Source organism: Myripristis murdjan, chromosome 10, assembly GCF_902150065.1.
Source record: "Myripristis murdjan chromosome 10, fMyrMur1.1, whole genome shotgun sequence".
Classification (NCBI taxonomy): Eukaryota; Metazoa; Chordata; class Actinopteri; order Holocentriformes; family Holocentridae; genus Myripristis; species Myripristis murdjan.
This window is the reverse complement of record NC_043989.1, coordinates 17,516,515-17,539,322: the sequence shown is the minus strand read 5'-3', so window position 1 is coordinate 17,539,322 and position 22,808 is coordinate 17,516,515. Positions and strand designations below refer to the sequence as shown.

The window sequence follows — 22,808 nt, the reverse complement described above, 5'->3', positions numbered from 1 at the left end:
CAGCCGCAAATCACTGTCTGCCTTTTACATTTATTTTGACACTAAATGTTTGTTTACATCCATAATGTTTGTTAACACCGGAGGCAAATAAACAAGTATTCGAGTTTCTAAAAGACAAATTTAGATACACGCAAATATATTCTGGATTGTGTCTTACACAACTTTGCTGTTTTGGTTTTGATTTTAGGCCAGCAAGTGTTGTTTGCAGTCATTTCGCCAACCATGTGTCCTATACTGCTTTCAAGTCATTTTGGACGTGTGGAATCTACTAATATGCAGCAATATTATCCAATTTAATAAAACTGTAAAACTTGTAAACTGCACAATTGCTATGAATAGAAATGGGGGGGTTAAACTTTAGTTCCACTTGTCAGTAGGACAAATGAGGAGGCATATTAACAAGCATTTGTCTTAACCTGCATTGTTCTTCATCTGAGGGATATTTCTGGGTCACAGACCTCTAAAAATTGTTCCTTATTCAGACTGTTTTGACGTCATAAAAATAAATATCTTCTTGGAAGGCTGTGTCCGAAGGCTGGGTTCACCCCCTTGGCTACTCCTGTTTTTAAAAGTCTTAGAATTGCCTGTGTTAGAGCTTTTAGATTACCTCCAGTTCAGTGCAGCTGAAAAGGATGCAACGCTTAGAAAGAGAACTAAATGTTAATACGTGATAAAGAAGTGATAAAGGAAAACACATCATGCAATAAAAATTAAAAACAATGTATTTTTCACAGAAATATCTTGGATTCTACAGTACTCATAGATGTGTTTTTTTTGAAACTATAAATATAAAACTATGCTTTTGATTATGATTATCATTATGATTATCATTATGATTAGCAGTGGTGGTATTAATAGCAGCAGCAGTGTTAGTAGTGGTAGTTGGAACGGCAGCAGAAAAAGTACAGGGAAATTTAACTCAGCTTTGCTGCAAACAGACTGAGCAAACAAACAGTCTGACACACTCAACCACCATATTAATACACAAGATTAAACTAGAGGAATTTTGCTAGTGCAACAAAAATATCAAAGAGAAAGCAAGAAAGAGAGAAGGAAGGCTGTTATAGCTGCTGGATAAATTGTGCTTAATAGTGTAAAAACCTTTAAAATTAATTGGGCAGCCAAATGTTACTTCATCCCTTTCATGCATGCTTGCAGCTATGGAGAATCCAACTGTGAACAGAAATGGCTTCATCCTCTGTCTCAGAGTAAGGGGAATGTATTGACGTTGTGTTCATCACATTATTCTTTTTTATGAGAGCCCATGATATTCATGTTGAGAAATGTACTTGCCTTGCTATTTGATTGTACAGGGGTGGGAGGTTATAGTAGACAATAGCTGGTACTTTTTTTTTTTTTTTTTTTTTTTACTGTGATCGCATCAGGCACCAGTGGTAGCTCAGCAATCAGCAGCAATTAATTGGATGTGGATTTGCATGAGAGCACATCATTTACATGATCAGGCTATACAGCAAATTGTGAGGACAGGTTCTGGCCTTTTAACACCATGAACTGGTGACCTACAGATGCCAAGACATGCATGACAAAACCTATTTAAAATAACATCTTTAAATGGGAGTGTGGGTTTTTTCATTTTAAGGTCTTTTTTCACTGAGAGAGTTGACCTCAACATAAGTGGAAACTAGAACTAGACAGGGTCCGTTTTCAAGAGTACAACCTTGTCTTTTTTTTTTCTTTTCTTTCTTTTCTTCTTTTGGTTTAAGGCTGAAAAGGCTGAGTCACAAACAGCTTCAGTCCAGTGTTTTCAATTATCTGTTGTCTCAATTTGGTGGGCAGTAGGTGTGGGCCAATATGAAACTAGCCCACTGTATCTTTGTAGCTTGAGATTGTTAGCTGACCCACTATTCAGCCAGGGCTTCATGCTTCATAGAGCCTCACTGCAATCTAGTCGTGCTGGAGCACCCAAGAAATTAGGGGAGGAGGCAGGGAGCTAGCATTGATACATTTCATCTCTGCTCGGAGGGCTGTCTCCCTCATGCAATAAAGAAACGAGGAGTCCATGATTTCAAACACCCATGGTGTCTGCAAAAAAGAGCTATGAGTCCTTCAAAGCCCATTGAGGCTTTATAGGCTATTCCCTGGGAAGCAACAATTATTTGATTATAATGAATGCATGCACAACTGTGCTGTGGCATACTACATTATAGTCCTCCAGGTTATGAATACCTCTGATGCTGGCGGCAAGCATTTCAATCTCTCAAAAAAATGATTGAACCTGCATGCTGCCATAGTGGGTCTACTACAGTCATTGACTTTATGTGTAATGTTTCAGCAGAAAAATTGAAAAGTGTTTTACCTGTAAGACACAAACAACTTGAAATGACATTGATGAAAATATCTAGCCTGATAAAACATCGTATAATCGCTTGCACAATCATAAAGACGAACACAAACAGTATTCATCATAGACAAAAGACAGAAATTGCAATATTATGCAGCAGCTAGGACAACAGCAAATCTCACTAGTGTAATCTGTGCGCTCTGTCCCCAGAGGCTACAGCGTTCTGTGCATCAGCCCGTCCTCTTCAATCTTAACCCAAAGACTGGGTAACATGGACCCCGACTTAGATAAATCATATCGCTTTAAATTGAACAATGATCTAATTTTGAAGTACTGTGGGGAAAAGAGGGGGGTGGGGGCTCTGATCCTACAAAATGCAATTTTATGACTTCTCCTGTCACATCTAGTTGATTTGTCAATTTAGCGCTAACACGGGTGTCTTGGGCCTCAGGATGGAGACGTGGTGTGTAGATGTACCAGCCCTGGCTGCCACAGCCACCGGAGCATGCAAGAGCCCACTTTACATCTCGCATAGTATACTGTTAGCTCAAAAGGGGGTTATGTTTTGCAGTTGAGCAGCCTGCAGCAAATACCTCCACCAGTGGGACTGCCCTTTGGCAGCTCCACGCCTGATGTCAGAAATGGCTCAACAGGATTCAGTGGCCAGCATTGAATGGGTTACCGTGACTTATTGACTATAACATCATAACCTTTATGATGAATTTTCCAGATTAACATTATTTGCAGTGTGTGTATTTGTGTGTGTTGGTGGGGTCAAAGCAGACGCCCAGGAAGAGTTCAATATGGAGGAGACATAATCTGCTTAGAAATGGCGAGAGAAAAGCGTCAACCTTCATTTTCCTTTGCTCTCTGTGGAGGTGTCTGTGGCCTTGACAACAACATTACATGCTCACCAGGCAAGGTGTTCGACCTCCCCCATCCCCCAAACACACAAACACACATACATACACACATACTGTGCATTCCTAACCATACAAAGGCTTATCCTCACAAGTGTTATCTTACTGAAGCCCTTAGAGAATCTAATCATGAGAGCTATGTGTAAACCTGAGTGCAGTCGATTCTGCTGAGCTCTGCTCCCAGACAGCACTACACTACACTACACTGCACACAGGCTATATGCCACACATGCCAACATTAAGTTCAAACCCACAAGGCACGCAAGATGGAGAATACAACATGCTGCACACACACACACACACACACACACAACAAACACACTGATACACAATGTGTTATAACTTTTAGCGACAAATTTCCTGTTCTTGTACTGTAGCTCTGACTGTACACGGGCTGATTGATGTTGCAGAGGACAGAAACTCTACAGTTTGTTCCAGTGGATGAGTTTCCCTCCAGCAGGAGGGGCCTTGTATCCCAGGAGGGCAGGCCATGCCTAGCCATGCCTAGAGCCTGGAGCCCTCTGGGAAGGATGGAGGCCGGGAACCCTCTCAGGGGAGGGATGTAGAGGGGGTTATATCCCCTACAGACACTGGCTCTGCCCATTATTGTTTCTGTCTGCTTTATCATAGGCACACTGAGTGCCAGTTTATGTCCTAAGAAAGGTATGTGGATGTAGTATTTGTCTCTGCCCAGTGTCCTAGATAGAGCAAGGCTAAAACATGATGTCTGCATGCTAAATTGGTTGCTCCTTGGTGACAGTGACATTTGAGCTGCTAATTATTATGTTCTCTCATGCACTGTTCCTCCACTGGCTCTAAATCTCTCTTTGAACATCTCAGGTCAGGAGAGGGCCATTTTTCAGAGTAAGACAAAATTGGAGTCTATTATGAATCAGAATGCAGTCTAGTAATCCTGAACATGTCATTAACTGCCTATTGTAGCTCCAGACATGTAATTTGGAAACTTGGATCTTTAATTTTCACTTTAGACTTTTTTATTTTAGCCTAAAAGTGTTACCTTTAATTTAGATATGACAATTTGGTGCCGGAAATTAAGTTTTCTTTATCTTATAACTTGACAGTGCTTAAGCTAACAGCAGAATAGAACTCGTAAGGGAAATTCAGACATCATCATCATTAATATGTCCTTTCATTCATGTCCACTCACTGTGAGCCTCTCATCCTAATTACCATGCAAGTAAAGAAAACAGGGATGATGAGAAAAGCGCTGATCAAAGAGACCTATAGCTGTTTCCCCTATAGAGCAACTCTGGGTCATGTCAGAGGACCGGGGTATGGGGCGGGGGCGACTCCTTCTTATCAAGCAGTAGAGGATGTTGCTATCATAGCTTTAATCTTGTTTTCATTTTGGCATCATTGCATCCCAAATTAGCTCCATTAGCCAAGAGCACATTCAAATTGGGAAACCTTCAGCTTCGCTGTCTGAAGGCAATTGTGCCTGCCACAGTGGTGACATCTTCAATCACCAACATTTATCTGTTGAATTGATCTGTGTGGACATGTGCTCCGGTGACCCCATGTCATTATCCTGTTTCAGAGGAAGTCTTCTGTGTACCTGTTTGACCCAATGTTGCTGTCTGACCCCCAAGCAATCACTGAACTGCACCACACTACAGTCCCTACTGGGAATTATCCAGTTCTTTCAACTGTAAGAGGATTTTTCTCTTCAAAGGATGCTCATTTGAAATTCAAATTTTACAGCCATGTTTTACTTAACACAATGAAGTGCTTGCTGGGAATTCTTGTATTTGAAATAACTAAACTATAGAAACAATGTTATTTATTGAACAGCTTCTGATACTTCATTTTATGTAAGCGCAGGGAATAGTTAGAAGTGTGTAATCCAGTACATGTAGTCTTCCCTGGATTTTCATCGCCAGTGTCTCCAGTGTATTCATCATGATACTTCTGATCTACAGGATCACAACAATGTGACACTTGCTGGAGAATGTTAGGTTGGATGCAGCCCTTGTGAACTGCCACGCCCACATTTTTTAATTGCATGGTGAATCCTTAGGTCTCAAACTGCTTTCATTCACAGGGTAGATTTGACTGGAATCCATGCAAGGTGCCTGATAGGCCAGTCAACCTATTCTCTAAATAAACGAACACGGCAGTGGCCATGAAGAGTTGTGATGTTACCGACAGCAAGCTCAATTCAACAATTTCTAATGATTTTCGAGGAATGTTACAGCAAGGATAAATTAACAAATAATTAGCCAGGCTAAAGTTGCTGTTGCTGTGGTGCTGCCTGATGATGCAGTTGGTGAACCCACTATGATTAGTTTAACACTAACCATTGGTCTTGGCCCATAGGTGGGACAAACACTGTCTTAGAACAAGAGTTTTGGCTTGATTTAGTTTCAAGGGGTTATTGCTTGTCTAATTTGTAACTGTTGCCATCCCAGTAGTCAGGGAATTGTCATCATCTGGCCCAAGAAAAATATACAGCTTTGTGTCATCAGCATAACAATGAAAATTAAGTTTATATGCCCTGGTGATATTACCTAAAAGGAGCATTTATAGTGAACAGAGAGGAGTGGACCAAGACAGCTTCCCTTAGCAATGCGAAAGAGCAGTGATCTGTAATAGTAATAAAAAAATTTCCTTAGATGTAAGATGTGAACCAGTTTGAAACAGTTCAAGAGAGCCCAACCCATTTCTCAAGGCGATTGATGAATGCTTTATTTGTAACTGCAAAATAGAATATTAAAATAAGGGAAAGCCTCAGTCATCTTTTTGGCTGTCCCCTGAAAGTTGACGAGTCAGTCAGATTAGGGCTGCACAATATGGACAAAATCAAATATTACCGAATAGCTCTATCAATATTTTGACAATATTGTCGAGATGACCATTGTTGCCCTCACAGTATATTTACACAGTGACATTTTTGACAAACATTCATTAGTAATGTGGGTATTATGTCCAAGCAGGTAGAGACAAATAATATAACTGAAAATTGCATGCTTTTACTGTAATGTAGTTGTCATATCACAGTATTACAAGAACCAAAATTCCAGTAGATGACTAGTCTGTGTCACAGTATCAATACAATATCGACATACTGCTGATCCCTATGGCGAATTATCACTCCTAGACCTCCACAGTCAACTCCGAAGGTGGAGTCAAAGAGTTTTCTTTCTTTTTCTTTTTTAACTAGTAGTACCTGTGCATTGTTATATGACAAAAGAAGACATCCTTTTAAAAATGCACTGGGAATATATTGCAATAGGGAATGGTTGAGTAGTTGCATTGAAAGGCTACCTCTGAGTCAACTCAGAGGTGAATTTCTTTCAGAGATGGAAGCGGAAATCTACTTTGCAATCTGTGCTCCCAAAAGCCCATAGTTTGAATAATATTTAGATCTTGTGAGGGGAGGCCATGGAGGGTGTTTGGTGCTCATGAAACCACTCCTAAGTTTGTTTAACAACGTGTCTGGGGGCATTATCTTCTTGGATTATGGGAGTATAATGAGAGAACAGTGTTGGCACCATAGGGTGCACCTGATTCTGTTAAACGACCGCATATTCCTTGGTCATTACACAACCATGCAGAGCAAGCTGTGTGCCTGCTCCTACCATCACATACCCAACACCCTGCTTGGATGTAACGAGTGAAAGGTGTCTCTTCAGACCATATTTCTTATTTTTAGTCCACAGGAATACACACACACATTTTCTGCTCCACACACCTGATTATGCGTCTTTGTGTATTTGCCTTGGATACAAGCCTGTTGCTGCTACAGTGTACATTCCAGCTTTGTAATGCTCACTACATCCTGATTTCACTGAGACTGTCACAGAGGTGTTGATTCAATTCTGAGGTCATTTGCTGTATTTTGCAGCTAGCCTGTTAAGTGTCAGTCTCCCCGTCAGTAAACCTTGACTTCCAGTCATCAGCGCTCTTTGCCAGTGCAATTTATTTGTGTTTGCCTTATGTCATGATATTCAAGACTGCTCCTTCTGTCACGTTTAATAATTTGCACAGTTTTTATAACTGATAAATCTGCACTTCAGGCACTAATTATTGTGTCTCTGAGGAGTTTTGTTGGTTGCCTATTTTTGTTTCTTAAAGAAAAAATAGAAAGGGGGGCACCCCGGTGGGTCCCTGGATAAGAGCTCTTACCATGTACCAAGGCTGAGTCCTGATCGCAGCATCCTGGGTTTGAATATGACCTCAGGCCATTTGCTCTCATTTCCCTTCCTTTCCTGTCTATCTCCACTGCAACTGTCAAATAAAGCAGAAAGGGCAAAAAACATCTAAAAAAAAAAAAAAAAAAAAAAAAAATCAAAAGTAAAAAAATCACATAAAAGTGACCATTGTCAGACATCTTTTGCAGAGAGTACTGTTTGTACTTTGTTGACCCAGACCCGTTTCACAAAACAAGTTCAACCAGAAAGGGAATCTTTGAGGTCGATGGCTTCACAAAACATAACAGCTGGTGTCACAGAGATGGCTATCGACTTATTCAACCCAGGATTTTACAATTCAGGTATACGTTTGTAAAAAAGAGAACAAATAGGGGTGGGAATCACTATACGATGCTGTCAGAATATTTTACCCAGAATGATGATGGTATCATGATAAAGGCAATTCTGTGATATGCAATAGCCTATATTGTAAGATAATCAGCTATCATACATCACAATATCTGTAACTGAAGAATAAAAATACCTTGGAAAAGGCAAAATATTTTTTTCAGTGTGCAGCAATCAGTCGTGTTTTTCAGTTTTTTAACATCAAATACACATGAAATGCAACATGTACTGCACAACAGAACAGTTCCAGTTAAAATACCTAAAGGCAATGAACAAATACCTCAAAAACCTCATAGTAACCCAAATGTACCATATGTGCAAATGATGCTGAAAACTCAAATGTCAATCAAGTATCACAAGAGGAGCTATTGTGACATATTGCATTATCGAATTATCATTAGCAACAAATAGCCAATCGCATTCAACAGATTGACAGATATGGAGTGACCAATTTAAGATAATATGTAACTAGAAGGAAATTACGTCACTGCAGTGAATACAATGACATGATTCAGCAGGGAGAGACAGATTTAACATAAGTGTGCACCTAGAATATAAAAATAAACAAACTATTATGCAGGAGACAATTTCAGCTTGTATAGTCGAATGAAAAAGTCAGGTGTGTGTGTGTGTGTGTGAGAAAAGTAACAGTGCTGTTGCTACCAAGGCTGGACAGAATTGCTGGAGGAAAATTACAAATAGGTCTTGTGTAAATGTCTCGTTATACAGTGGGCATACTTTTAATTGATGTAATACTGTGCCGTCACATTAGGCTTTGAAAAGATTTGATATTCACAAAGTCGGCCTCATGTTCGTCAGGACTGCAGTGCTGGGATTAGGAGTGCAGAGTGCAATCTGTTGCATCAGTGGCTCCTGGGAGTCCTATAAAAGAGTTTCAGTACACTTAATATGCAACAGTAAATTTCATTCACTATTGATAACTAAGGTCAAATAATATAAGGGACCTGCTATTTAATAGCCTGCGTTTGCAGCTGGAGCTGGCAAAAGGCCTGGAAAAAAACTGCAGACATTTACTTTATCTGATTTAATAGGCCAAATACTTCATGTCTGATAAAATAATTAAGTGTGGAAAACAAATGGGTTCTGATGGTCTCCAAATGCTTTTGCCCTTTGATCACTTCTTTGTATCAGTTGATTCAACAATACAGTTCTTTTTTATTACTTGTTATTTTCTTTGAATGCAGTGTTTGTTTTGCTATTGGTTTTTGGGCTTTAAGTTAATGTAATGAAGGTGATTTGAAAAGTTGTGTAGGTGTATGCTGATGCCATTTTCCAGTAGAGCTTATATGAGGAGGTGGACTTTTTATAATTTTGGATCAGATAGGCGTAATACCGGTGTGCAGGCTGAGTTGCCGTGGTGATGTACCCCACTATCAAGTAAAGCCACCTTTGTGAAACTGTAAAGCCAGAGTTAAGCCCAAAGTTAGCTCACTAACCCACAAAACCTGCTTTGTGAGACAGGCCCCCAGTTCTGTGCTGTGAGGGACTTAGATAGGCTGGTACTGGGTGTCACATCAGTTCTTAGAGGAGCTGCAGCAAAAAACCTTCATGTCCAATCCTACAGTGTTTCTTAAACAGTGCAGTTAACTGCCAAATGTCCCTTTTTAAGTAAAATTTGCTTAATGTCTCAACCGTATAAATTTACTTCAGATGATAATGGTAGAGTGGCAGCTGGGGTGATTTCACAATCTGTCCTTTTGGTGGTTGAGGAAACATACCACAACAGTTGCAATAGTAACTGAGGTTTTGACTAGTGCCACTAGGTTATCCCTCACTAGGTTATGCCTCTGTATAATTGGTTTAACATAACACAGCTTTTGACAATGGGCAGCTGAGCTGTGGCCAGTTAATGAGTTATGTGTTCTGTTAAAGGCAGAGTTTCACAGGTTTCGAAGGGGACTGCACTCCACCTTGTTATTATGTGGCGAAGACTGATGAATGCCACCCAATTCTCAAAAGAATGTAACTTAGAAATGCCTCGGGAGATCAGGACAACTCTTCTACCCCATCATAACCCAAAATATAACAGCATTCCGCCCCATTGTTGATGTTTTTGTTTACATTTAACATCAAACATTGATTCAAGATAGGCATTTAAAAGTGTTACATTAAGTTGATGGGTTAATAGTCTTGGCATGAACCTGAGCCTTATCTTTAACATTTGTAAACAAAGGGGTGAGCCCTCCCCTCCTTCAAACTGCTTAGTGTACTTTTAAATACTACAATAACAGCCAAATCAGATTTTTAATTCCCACTTTGCCTCAAATGCTCTTGCATAATAATTTTGCCCCCCAAATTTGATCAATTTGAGATCTTTGAGATCTTTTTGATATTTTTCTGTCCTGCACTTGATTGAAAACTTTTTGGATGTGAGTGTTTTATTTTCCATTATCTGTAATATGGTATCTAAGCCTGTAAAACTCTCAAAATCCAGTCTTGATTTCAGATATGACTCATTTTGACTTTAATTTCAACTGTTTCACCAGATTTTGAAAAAGGATCTTTTGAGTTATTGGAGTAAAAACAAAAAAAAGTTGATGCCAGTGGACCAGGTAAATAAAGATGGAAGCTTTGTTTTGTTTGAAGTCATTTGGTCTCACTGGACTACACTGAGCACCTTCTTCATCCAAAAAATATTAAGTGCAAGATATTGCATCCCCCAGTCAAGATATCACTGGTCACATTTTTTTTTTTTTTTGTTACCTTTTAACATAAATTAAAGGCAACTTATAAATGGCTTTTTTTTTTTTTACTGCTGGAAAAATGGTATTTTCATAAAATTGGGCTGTCTATGTAGTAGAAGGGCCACATAGTTTTGAAATTGGTGCTGAATGACCAGAGAAAACAGAAAAGGAGCTGTGGTATTCCTTTTTGCTTAAAAGGTAGAAAACAACCAGCATGCACTGGGCTGGGCAATGCACCTTTTGCCTTCCAAGGTAACAAGCTTGGACTGAAGAAATTTTCTCTGTAGCTGCAGGTAACATTTAGGCCCTTTTGAGCTGCATTGATAAGACGTATTGTCTCCATGCTACTAAGGCCATAAGTCTTAAGTCATTGCAGTTCAAAAGGGCCTAAATCTTAACTACACCTACAGAGAAAATTACTTCACACATAATATACCAGCTTGTTGGAGCAGGAAAAAGTTCTCTTCTGTCTGTCAGTTCACAAAACCTTTTTAATCGCGTTGGCACTGACTTGTATTGTTTCCGGGGTGCAAGGACTTGAAGAGGAAATGCGTACTGTCTCTATCAGACTGTCCGTGGAGGTGGATATGCAAAAATATTGAAGCACAATCTGTAGTTCGAACAGCCCTTTCTCATTATCTGGTGGACTTTTGGCGGCAAGCAGTGAAACTCTGGCTGCAGGCAACATGGAGGAAAGTTAAACATTGTTCATTTGCATATGCTACCCACATTGTAATGATACAAAGCTGGTTGAAAAAGTATTGCTTTATTACTTAATATGCCATTTTGCCAGAGGGGGAAAAAATCAAATGGCTCATTTCTCTCATTGTCTGACTCATTTTACATTACCCATGGACCAGATTCAGTTGTATGACATGCATATTATTAAACTGAGCTATGTTGCTCAGGTAGCATGATGTTAATCATATGAGCTCAAATGACTTGATAAACTCAGGAAAAACTCAGTAAACATCAGCTAACTTGGCTACTCACTGCTTTGACTTAATTGCTACAGTGCTAAAAGTCCACAAACACTTCCTTTTATGCCTTAAAAAATATATACCGTGGTGGAAAAAAGTTTTCGGACACCCCATGCATTTGTGAAATATTGCATTAAGAATCACTCTTAGGTCTTCAAGTGCAATTTCTTTTAGTACAGTCACAGCCAAAATACTAAACAAATCCTAAAAAAGCCATTAAAAACAAAGAAACTTTGAGTATTGGGTCATTTTGGTACCAGAGATGAAGGTCGTTCTTTTTATTAAAAGACACAATTTTTGTTGCCAAGCTTCGTGTCTATATAAAGCCAGCACATTTGAAAGTTCTTCAGACACAAAAATGGCTAAAACAAGGAACCTAACACAGGAAACACCCCTGAAGATAAAGATTCTCAGCCAGGAAGGGTACAGCTGCCGCCAGATAGCCAGGAAGTGCAGATGCAGTCCTTCAGCAGTTGGATACACTCTGCAGAAATACAGACGAACCAACAGCTTGGAAGACAAACCAAGATCTGAGCATCCAAGGGTTTCTTCAGCAAGAAATGACCACATCCTGATCCGCATGTGCAGGCAAAACCACCGAATGACATCACAGGAGCTTCAGCAACAGTGGTCAAACCAAACTCGTGTCCAGTGTTCCACCCGCACTGTACGTGCCCGACTTTTAGATCATGGCTTAAGGTCCTACAAGGCTATCAAGAAGCCCCTGATCAATGAGAGACAGAGGTTAGCCCGGCGTTGTTGGGCCCAGGCACGCAAGAACTGGACAGCCAGGAATTGGAAGAAGATTCTGTGGTCAGAAGAATTTGTCAAGAATTTAGTTTTGTTAGTTTTTCTTGTAAACAATAAACAAAAAAAATGTAATTTGTATTTGTTTGTATCTGTCTAATGCAGCCACACCTTTTGAAACACAAAAAAAGATTTTTCCACAAATATTTCATGATGATATTTGAGATTGTGTAAAATTTTAAGGGTGTCCGAAAACTTTTCCACCACTGTATATATTGAAATGGAACACTTTTCTGAGATAAACCTCCTGCATACTTTACTTTATACTGAAGGGGGTGTTTGGCAGTGGGATATTCAATGGAGTTTCAAGCTGAATGGGATCCAATGAGCTGAGGAGGGTAATGCAACTTTGGCTTTCATATTTAATGGTAAACCATGCACTGAACAATGATTTAGGTGGGTCACAAGTGGCAGGGGGTGATAGAGATGATTGAATAATTCACCAGCAGCTGTGTTTTTTCTTTTAACACCTCTGCCTCATGAAAAGTATTTTATAGCAACAGGAATTGAGCCTTGGCCACTTGTTTGAAACGGTAATCAGCTAACTCGTGGAGCACTGGAGGAACACTGATTAGCTGTCCACCTATGCGTTTTAGTTGTAACATCACATTTATTTTTAATGCACATGACTTGAATCGTTTTATTTTGGCTTTTATTTATTCAAGTGCGCATCATAGAAATATGAATCTGATTTGTATGGTCAGGTCATGAATAAAGGAAAAAAAAAATACATCTAGAGATCTCAGATGAAACATAAATCATTCATAGTATTTTAAACACATCACTCACTAGGGTAAGACTCGCTAGGATAGACTGGAAATTACATATCAAAAGAAGCTGAAATGAAAGATGCCAACAGTGAGCAGCTCGCAGGGTGTTTAGGACATACTAATAAGTAAGATTTGCCTTCATGGGTTGTTAATGAAGATCATGAAGTAAGAATAAAAAGCAAACAAATGCAAACAAAAATAATGAATCTGACAGCACTTTTAACAAAATTTGGTAAAAATATAAGTAAAAGAGCACCCTGGTGGCTCACAGTAGACTGCAGACCACCTAAGCTCCAGCAGCCTGGGTTCAAATCCGGCCCAGACCCTTTGCTGCATGTCATCCCCTCTCTCCGCCCTGTCTTTCCTGTCTCTCTCCACTGTGACTAATGAAGCAGAAATGCCCAAAAAATAACCTTTAAAAAATAAATAAATAAAGAACAAATGATAGTTACGACACTGAGGCAGCTTAAACAATGTCTGTGTCTGTGTACATGTTGTGTGTCTGTGTTGCAGCACAGACTGAGTGAGGACACAGTGGTATTCAGGGCTGGAGAGACAGTCTTCTACCAGATCCATCATGCTATATCAGTTCCATCCAGTGGCTTTGTCCTCCAGGAGGAAAGTGCTATGCTTTTCAATATGTCACCATTACTGCACCATCCAATTCCCCTGTGGGACTTCTGTCTTTAGGTTTCTGAATATAGGATGGCATAAATACAGCACTCTGTGTTTCATAAGAATGAAGTATTTCTGGCACACACTGAATTTAATCTTTTTATTGAAGTAAAGTCCCTACAAAAAATATTTCTGTTTCTCCCACTCTCTTGGTTTTGCACTCTTGCCAGCGTCTCTAAAACTCATCATAAATTCCAGGCAGGCACAGCCCATTCCTTAAAATTTGGAATTTGATAGCTGTAGTGTGGAGATAGCCGAGAGACAAATCGATCACGCATTGGCCTGGAGCCTCATTGTGAAAACATTTCCAAGTGTATCATGCAGGTGAGTTAAGTGGGAGTGTGTATGCAGCCTCATATCATACTAGCATTTTTTGGGAGACTGTTCACGTTTTTCCAAGTCCTGATTAGTGATTGAGTTACAGTAGATGAGGAGGAACTAGATTAGACAACGGCTGTACTAATTATGATAATGCCTCGAAGAATTGTTCTTACTAATTAAGTTTATGCTCATTTAGAAAGGGCCAGTCATATCAATTTCTGGTCAATGTTTTACTCTAAAAATGACCCAATATACACATAATTTAATTAAATTTTTATATGCTCATTAATATGGAATTCATGGTACTGGCTTGCACCAGTTCGTTCATAACCGTGTGAGCGGCACATTTACTAAAGCTGTTTTCTGTTGTGATGCTCAATCGAATTAGGAACTTTGCATTCAAGTGATCACCAGACTCATTAAAATGTGTTTATATTGCAATCAGTTTTTCCATGGCTCACTGAAAAGACTTGGTGCACAGTCTTAGTTATGTGCAGCCAATATTCCATCCCTCTGAAGTTTGAACAGCCCACATATTAAGAAGCAGCTCTACCCCAAGTCACATAATTTACTTGTTGAATATTTGATGGTACAGTATTTTATATAGATCATGATACTTTCTCGTTGTAATTTAATGGCCAGCCCTTTGTAACTCCTCTGCAGTTTTAGAATACTATATAAAACAAAAAGCTTGATAGATTTATATCCTAAGTGCAGATAATAAATGTAATGCAGAAATGTAATTCAATAAAACTGTATGAGCCTACATTAAGAGGAATGCATCTTGGAGATTCAATTTAGGACTTATGAGCCTTGAATTATGAAACAGGATCACCTTAAGCCTTCTGCCATGACTGTAGTTCTATCAAAACGTCGAGTCACTTTTGTAAATAACTAGATAACGAGAGTGCTCGAGGTAATTGTCTGTTTGAAAGAGTTTAAAGCCTATTTAGTTCATTATCATGGGCTATTTCTTCTACGAAGGAGTGGCAGAATATTTGCAGCTGTCCTGTCATGATTAGCTTGACAAATCACATAGCATGTGCAGAGTGCTACCATGCCAACAGACAGATAAAAAGAAAAAGACTGAAGCCTCCAAATGGATTTTTCAGAGAAAAACGTTTTTTTTTCTCTCTCTCTCTCTTTTTTTGCACTATTACTGAGATCTCCATGGGTCCAGCTCTGTTCTTGATGGGTGAAAATGAAAGGTAAAGTACCCTCCCTTAAAAGTCTCAGAGGAAGGTGATTTGCATTGTATTATTCAAATTGCAGTTAAGTGCATAAAACATTGTAATTAAATGGTACAGTACTGAGTTTGTTTTGAACTCATGCATTTCATTTTTTCAGGCAGATTTGCTCCAAATGAATCACACACAATGAATAATGGAAGGTGGCTACTGTACAGATGTTACATTGTTCAAGGCGTTGTACCAGTTTACACGGACAACAGGAACATTTGTATGCCAAAGTGTAGAGTTGTGTGTACCTACATGTGCGTGTTTGCGCCTTTCTACATGTCTGCTTGTATGTGTAGCCACTGTACTTTACAAACAGGGAGATTTCTGTGTGTGTGTGTGTGTGTGTGTGTGTTTGTGTGTGTGCAAATAATCCTTTGCAGTTGTTTTAACCCAGTTCAAGACACCGATTAATGTGGTTTGTGGTTGGAAGATACACAATTGTTAACCCACCAAATGTGGTAATTCCCACTTGTTTAGTACACCGAGCAAGTTGAGACAAATGCCAACAACTATTGTGCTATCCAGGTCTGGCATGGCATTTTTTTTTTTTTTTACTGTCCTGTATTGATAGCTATATCGATCATAACTGATATATGAAACTGCTATGTTATGAACATTCAAAATTGGCAGTCGATGGCTGTTGGGCTGATGTTGGGTGGTTGGAAAATTCTGACATGTCGCCCAACCCTAATATGGAGTAGAATGGTGCAGATATTTTTGAAATTGGTACTACGTGACTAGAGAAAACAAAGAAAAGGGGCTGTGTTATTTCTTTTTGTTCCACAGGAAGAAACAACAACAACTTGAATGGGTGCTGGAGTAGGTAAAAGTGGTCAACGTCTAGACAACATCCTTTAGTACAAAATGACTGTATTGTATCTTTGAAGACTTGATAGATATAGTGATGATTACCAGTGCCTCAACAAGAGATGGGATGATGTAAAAATTCAAAATCCTGTTTATCATGACCAAACTGATCACTGTTTTCAGTGTTATCATAGTATTGGTAAACTATGCTGATCACTGATGCACAGTAATTTCACCATGTTTTGTGTTGAAAATCACAACCTTCCCTAAATTATCAACAATATTAATTGTATTATAATAATGCAAGCATTGCCATGCAGTATGTTAACATGAATTACACAGCAAAATATAGTTTACATGTCACATAAAGATGTCTGTTCTTGAGAAGAAGACACATCAGTCGTGTTTCTCCAGTTGGAACACATTTACAGCCGATTCAGTGAACGCTGGATTTAATTGAATGCAATATCGTTGATGGCATAAAAAACATAGCTAACAAGCTAATGTGTCATCATGTGTAATGGATGAGTGGAGCCTGCAGACACACAACGCATAAGAACATATATGAAATATGTTTACAAGAATAGGCAGTCTTAAGTGAAATCTACCAGCAAGTTAGACAAACACAGGAGAATAAGAAGAATTGACTGGTTGATGCTGACGTGTGTTTGCCAGGCATTATGTACCTCAAAAACCCTGACTTAAAAAAAAAAAAATGCATTAATCAAAAACACTTATGGTGACAGTTCAAATCTGAAATGATGTAATTAACCATTGTTTATATAATTACGGTGTATGATAAAACCTGTAATCATTCATCTGTAGACTTGACAGTTACAGATTTCAGACTTTCAAAACCTGTCCCTGTCTCTGTTTTGGTTTGCTCAAAGGTGGAGGACGACGTTCCAGCCCTGCAACACATTTCATTCTCATGGCAAAAAAGCGAATCGACAAAGTATCATTATTATACTTTATGATTTATAACTTATTTACAAGACATTTTTGTTGAATCTCTACATTGTGGATGTAAGACTTCTTTATTTTTGCCAATTACAGGCTGTTGTAAGCAGAGCAGGAGTCCTGTCTTTATTCAGCGATATAGGTCGATAAAATAATAAATTATTTAATGCCCTTTTAAACGCAGAAATATGGCCTTGTATTAGAATTGTCCTAGAATATTGCCAGGCATGCACATATTGTATTGATGTGATTGATAGATGGATAGATAGATATTAGAGAGAGATAGATACTGTAGATAGATAGATAGATTAGTGTAGTTATGAGTAATGTCTTCCTAGGACTTCCCTTATAGCAGCATGAGTGTAAAAGGGGGTGAGTGGCAAGCCACAGGGATATAATAGAGGTGTTTTCACAGCTCAATAGGAATCACCAGCTATTTCACCGGAGTGCAAACACACACAAACATGGACTCCAACCGCGTGGATCCAGAAACATAGATAGTATCACACACAAACTACGCACACACTTTGATAAAGACCTCGGCAGTAAAATGCACACGCACACCTACACACGCGCACACTTAACTCTTAATTATCAAGGACGCTCCAGCCATTAATTATTAAGAACACTCTCGGCGTTGCTAATGGTATTTTTGGAGAGGAAGCTTTATCTACTGTAAGAAGGTATATGTCTAGTTTGGGAGTTTGTGAAATAATTTATTATGGCCCCACAGGCAGTTTAAATGCTGTCTGTATTTAAATCAACTCCAGTGTCTCAGCAAGTTTAGATGGTTTTCGGCCGACTCTAATTCTGCAGTCATTCAGACAGCAATTACTTCCCAGCCAGCAAGCAAGACCTTTCTGATACACCATCAGACAGAGCATTTTAAATCAGACAAACATTAGAGTAACACTGCAGTGCAGTCATATGAACTGTGCAGCATCCACAGTATTACACGTTGATTTCATCAGTACTTTTGTCATACTTTTTTCCCCCCTCAAAGAGATATTGGAATAGTGTGAATCATGAGGAATGTGGATTACATGCAGACAGGACATTTAGCCATTTTCCCTCATACTGTATGACAAGTTGGAATGATGACAGTTTGACTGACAGAAAATCAAATTATACTGGATGGCAATGAAGCCTGATGCCAGTAGGGAGGGGGGATTCAGGGAAAGCATACACCTACAGCGTTAGAATTTACTGTACAATATCTAGTGGCTCAAAACAAAATAAAATACTGCAATACCACAGTACTGTGACAGGGCTTGAAATTCACCTCTCAGCTTTGAAACAAATGCTTTCAATTTGGGACAATCCAAGCATCACCAAAGTGAGACATTGCACCGGGTGAAGCGGGGTTACAGTATTTCAGACTGAGAAAGAGAGAGAGACAGTGAAAGGCTTTGGTGGGGAGATCAGCAGAGTTGCTTGTCAGCTCCTTCGTAATGGAAAATGTATTTAAAATGGGGTCTACTGGATCTCATTTTACGAATCATTAATAATAAATTGGTGCCATCAATCCTAATGATGACGGGTCCCCTATTATCAGACCAGCGTTTGGGAAACTTCTGTTGGCTTGGATCAATTAACTCCCCCCTCTCTATACAAAAAAAACATCTGTTTGGTTTCATGAAAAACAGTGTTGCGTAAGGTGAAGGACCTTTAGATCCACTGGTTCAATGGGCGACCTGCATGGCCTCTGTTTTCTGCTGGCATTGACTCTTAATGCCAAAAGACAGTATTCAGAACAAGGTACACACAGCTCAAGGCCATAGCCACATGGGGATAGAAGTGCAGTATAGGAAAAAAAAAAAAAAAAAGAAAGAAATGCTAAACCCACAGTAGCAGAGTTAAACATCCATGACTGTACACGCTCCAGCCATATGACCACACTAATGGAAGAGATTATTTGTAGTACTGGGGGCATTATGGTTAGATGATCATGGATCTGTCCTTGAACAACATCCATCACTCATATTCTCCTCTTCGCTTCATGCCATGTTTATGAGCATGCCTTGAAACACACAGGCATTATGTGGATTTACTTTGACACACACACATCATGCAGGTGGGTCACTGAACAGAGACACGGGCTAGAGACATAAACCAGGGTGCCACTTATTGATTGTAAACCATTTTCAGAGCAACATTAGTTTCATTTCTCATGTTGAATGAGGGCTAGCTTCCAAAACTGGAAATCTTGAAGGCAGTGCATGTCAGGACGTGTATCCAGCAGGGATAGTTCATAGGAATGTTTTTATGCCTCTGTGGGACTAGTGATGTATTACCGAGCTCTAAATCTGAAAAGAAGGCAAGTGAAAGTGTGTTGGTTTAATTACATCAAAGCTGCTATTAAATAGCAGCCCTGTTCACAGCCAAAACATTTTGGGTGTGTTGAATGCTTGTTGTACATTAAGATTAAAGACAGGAGAATAGAAGTGATGCAGAGTGGAATCATAATATCTATTGGTTCAATTAATCAAGAGTACGCCAGCACATTTTGCTTTCTGTGCTCCTCCTGAAATACACCAAAAGTGCTCGTGTAAAAATTGTTTATGCTTCTGTTTAAATCCAAACAGCACAACTCATACTAGGTTGGCAGTGTGCAGTTATGCCCTGGTGTTGAAATTCATTGCTCTGACCTCTGAACCCGCTGGCCTTTCCTCAGTTGGCCAGTGTGCTGACCTTATCTGTACATTTATCTGAAGAGAATGTTTTATGTTTCCTCCAGCAAGCATTATCGTGGAAAGAGATAAAACAGCATAGCCTTAGCTCATTTATTAACATATTCTAACCCACAGGTATAGAGAGACAGGAAACTTAAAAAAAGGCAATACTTAGAAATTCATATTTTCTCTTTCCCAGCATTAAGCTTGATGAAAGATTATAGAGTGTTGCTGTACAAGCTTGTTATCAACACACAAGAGGTGCGGAAAGGGTCAGCCAAGATACTGTATGACAGACACCAAGCTCTGCAGTGTGAGACATGTCTTACATTATTCATACTGTCACCATTTACAAATGTACAAACCTGCAGGCCTCTAGCAACTTGGTCACCCATCTCTGATTCCTGACATTTCATCCTGCATCCATGCCTTCTGTAAAGCAAGATTGAAGCCAAATTGCAGTTACCATGTCAGAACTGTTGAGTGTTGATCGGTGCATTTGCATATCAATGTCAACAAAAATCTGTTTTGTTGGTATTTGTGAATTTGGGCACTTTAAACATTGGCAGTAGGTGTAAATGTGGGTGACGTAAAAGAGATTTCTTGCTGCACTTCATGAAAGGACAGTATAGAACCCATAAATAAGTTTTATAGCCTTCGATTGATTTGTAAGCAAGGATTTTCAAACAGAGCCAGGACTGCCAGTTTCATGTTTGTTTGTGATTGCAGTTGCACAAAAGCACATGGTTGAAATGAAAATGATTCAAATGCAAGTAAATCTAAATGTTTTTCAAGATATCCTAGTCGCTTTAAGTTGCACACTGACTTTAAAATTACCAGGCAATGTCTTCACACACTTTGATAGATTTTAATGGGGAGCCAAATTAGGAACGATTGTTTGTTGTTTGATTAGTGATAAATATTGCTTGCCAGTGAGGCAGATTGGTAATGTGTTCCATGCTATAACCAAAATGAGCCATTTCATTTTCATTTTCATGTGTATCCCTTTTTATAACCACTTTCAACTCCAGTTAGTGTGGGTCTCAGAAAACTAAGGTGCTGGTGCATTTGAAATGTTCTCAGAAAAAAAAAGGTAATTACATCTATTCATCTGCACCCCATGGTAAAGTAATGTTTTCCAGCATGCACAGAGTTCTTCAGAGTTAATACCCTAGCCAAGTCTGCCAAGTCACCAAAGGACATGCTGCTCACCTTACTGTTGTGATGCATACTGATTTGTTGCATTGTGACAGGAAAATATATTCTTATATTTTAGTTAGGAATGTTATTTCCACATAAGCAAAGAGTCTTCCCCTCACAGAAAAAAGCACAGCCTGTCACTGTTGATTATTAAGGTGCAGACGAAGTGAACAGCTTCTCCCCGTGCCTGCCTTGGCACGATGCTGCTCAACTCATATGGCAGATCTGGACCCTACAGCAACAACTGAGTCATGTCTGAATGCATGCAACCAGGTCTTACTGAAACAACTCTAGCCCTCTAGCCTGCAGGCAATCTGTGTCCATTTATTTAAAATTCATCTATCAGTTCTGACAGCAGCCATACTGTACCCATTATGATCAATGATGCTAAAAGTGTTCAGGTATCCTCAGACCAACCTATTCTATTACGAATGTCCTGCACTTCCATAATACTGTACACTTCAATGCCTGGGGTTGTAAGAACTAAGGACAAACTCAACCTTTGACCTTTAGATTAGTCGTTGCATAATCATTTGACAGAGGAATGTTCATGGTTGTGGTTGGACAGTGTAATCAAGAAGACAGCAAAACATATGACCTGTGAGTTATGTGCACAATGCAGTGTTATACAATGTTACAGTTTCATGTAGCAGATGCTTTTATCCAACGTGATGTACATCTCGGTGCAATACAAGCGACTATCTTGTCAGCAGAGAACAGCCGTAGAGAAGTGTCATAAAGCCAAATTCAAGTTCGATAGGACATCGGTGCTAACAAACAGTGCACAGAGGCAATGCATAGAGTGGATCAAGGCAGAATATTTTTTCTCTGTCTTTTCAGTCCATCAGGTATGGAGGTATAGGCGAAAGAGCAGGGTCTGTTGCTGTTTCTTAAATATCGACATGGACTCTGTGGATCGAATACAGTTTGGTAACTCACTTCACGACTGGGGAACTACAGAACAGAAGAGTCAAACAACTCTAACAAGTCCCTGTTGTGGTGGTAATGCCAGGCATCTGTCATTGGCACAGTGTAGTGAGTGGCAGGGAGTGTAGATTTGAATGAGGAAGTTCAGGTATGCAGGAGGTGTTTTAGTTGCTGTTTTATAAGTGAGCATCAAGGTTTTGAAATTGATGTGAGCAGCAACTGTGAGCCAGTGGAGGGATATGACCAGTGGGGTGTCTTCATACGCCAAGCATACAGTAAATATCACAGTATTGAAATAAATTTTGAATCAGTTCTTCCTATATTAGTATCCACTTGTCATTATAGTGCAGTGGGAGTACAGAGTCAATATAATGTAGTTCAAAATGGCTTTTGTCATTTTATCTAATATTTTCAACAAGAACGGAATATCAGCATGTGTCGTGTTTTGGGGGTTATATTAAACTGTCAAAATGTGGTATCACTGTTTATGAAGAATGCCTCATAAAAAGTAGGGACGTGATTTACAAACATTAAGCTCTTCGGCGGTACATTCTTATCAGCATTATGTCAAGGCTTGCCAATGATGTGGAGCGGTCCACTCAGAAGCTGTGCTGTTATCTGAGGAAGCATGTGAAAATAGGTCTTCATGGCCTGACGCGACTGTTGTCATGGCACGTCTTAACCCTGACAAACAAACAAACCAGAGGCAGATGCACAGATTGCACTTAGCAGCCACTCAGACTGAGTGGACAGAAGTCACGCTCAAATGAAGGGCATCCCAGGTAAGAGGCAGTGTCCACAGCATTTCCACAACAAGACTGGCTTAGATCAAGACGAGCAAGGCCGTTTCCCTTTCAACTACAAACCCAGCTGTGACATTTGCATCCATTTAGATGATTGTAAGTGACAGCTACCATGTTTCGGCCTTTACTTAGCAGTGTGCTGTGGCTTTTTTCGGCTTTAAT

General features: G+C 39.4%; 1 protein-coding gene across 2 annotated transcripts in view; it reads left to right on the top strand.

Moving 5' to 3' along the window:
* The window catches only part of sncb (synuclein, beta), a 208,016-nt gene that overhangs the window by 24,592 nt on the left and 160,616 nt on the right, over nucleotides 1-22,808 (top strand). The window lies entirely within an intron of this gene.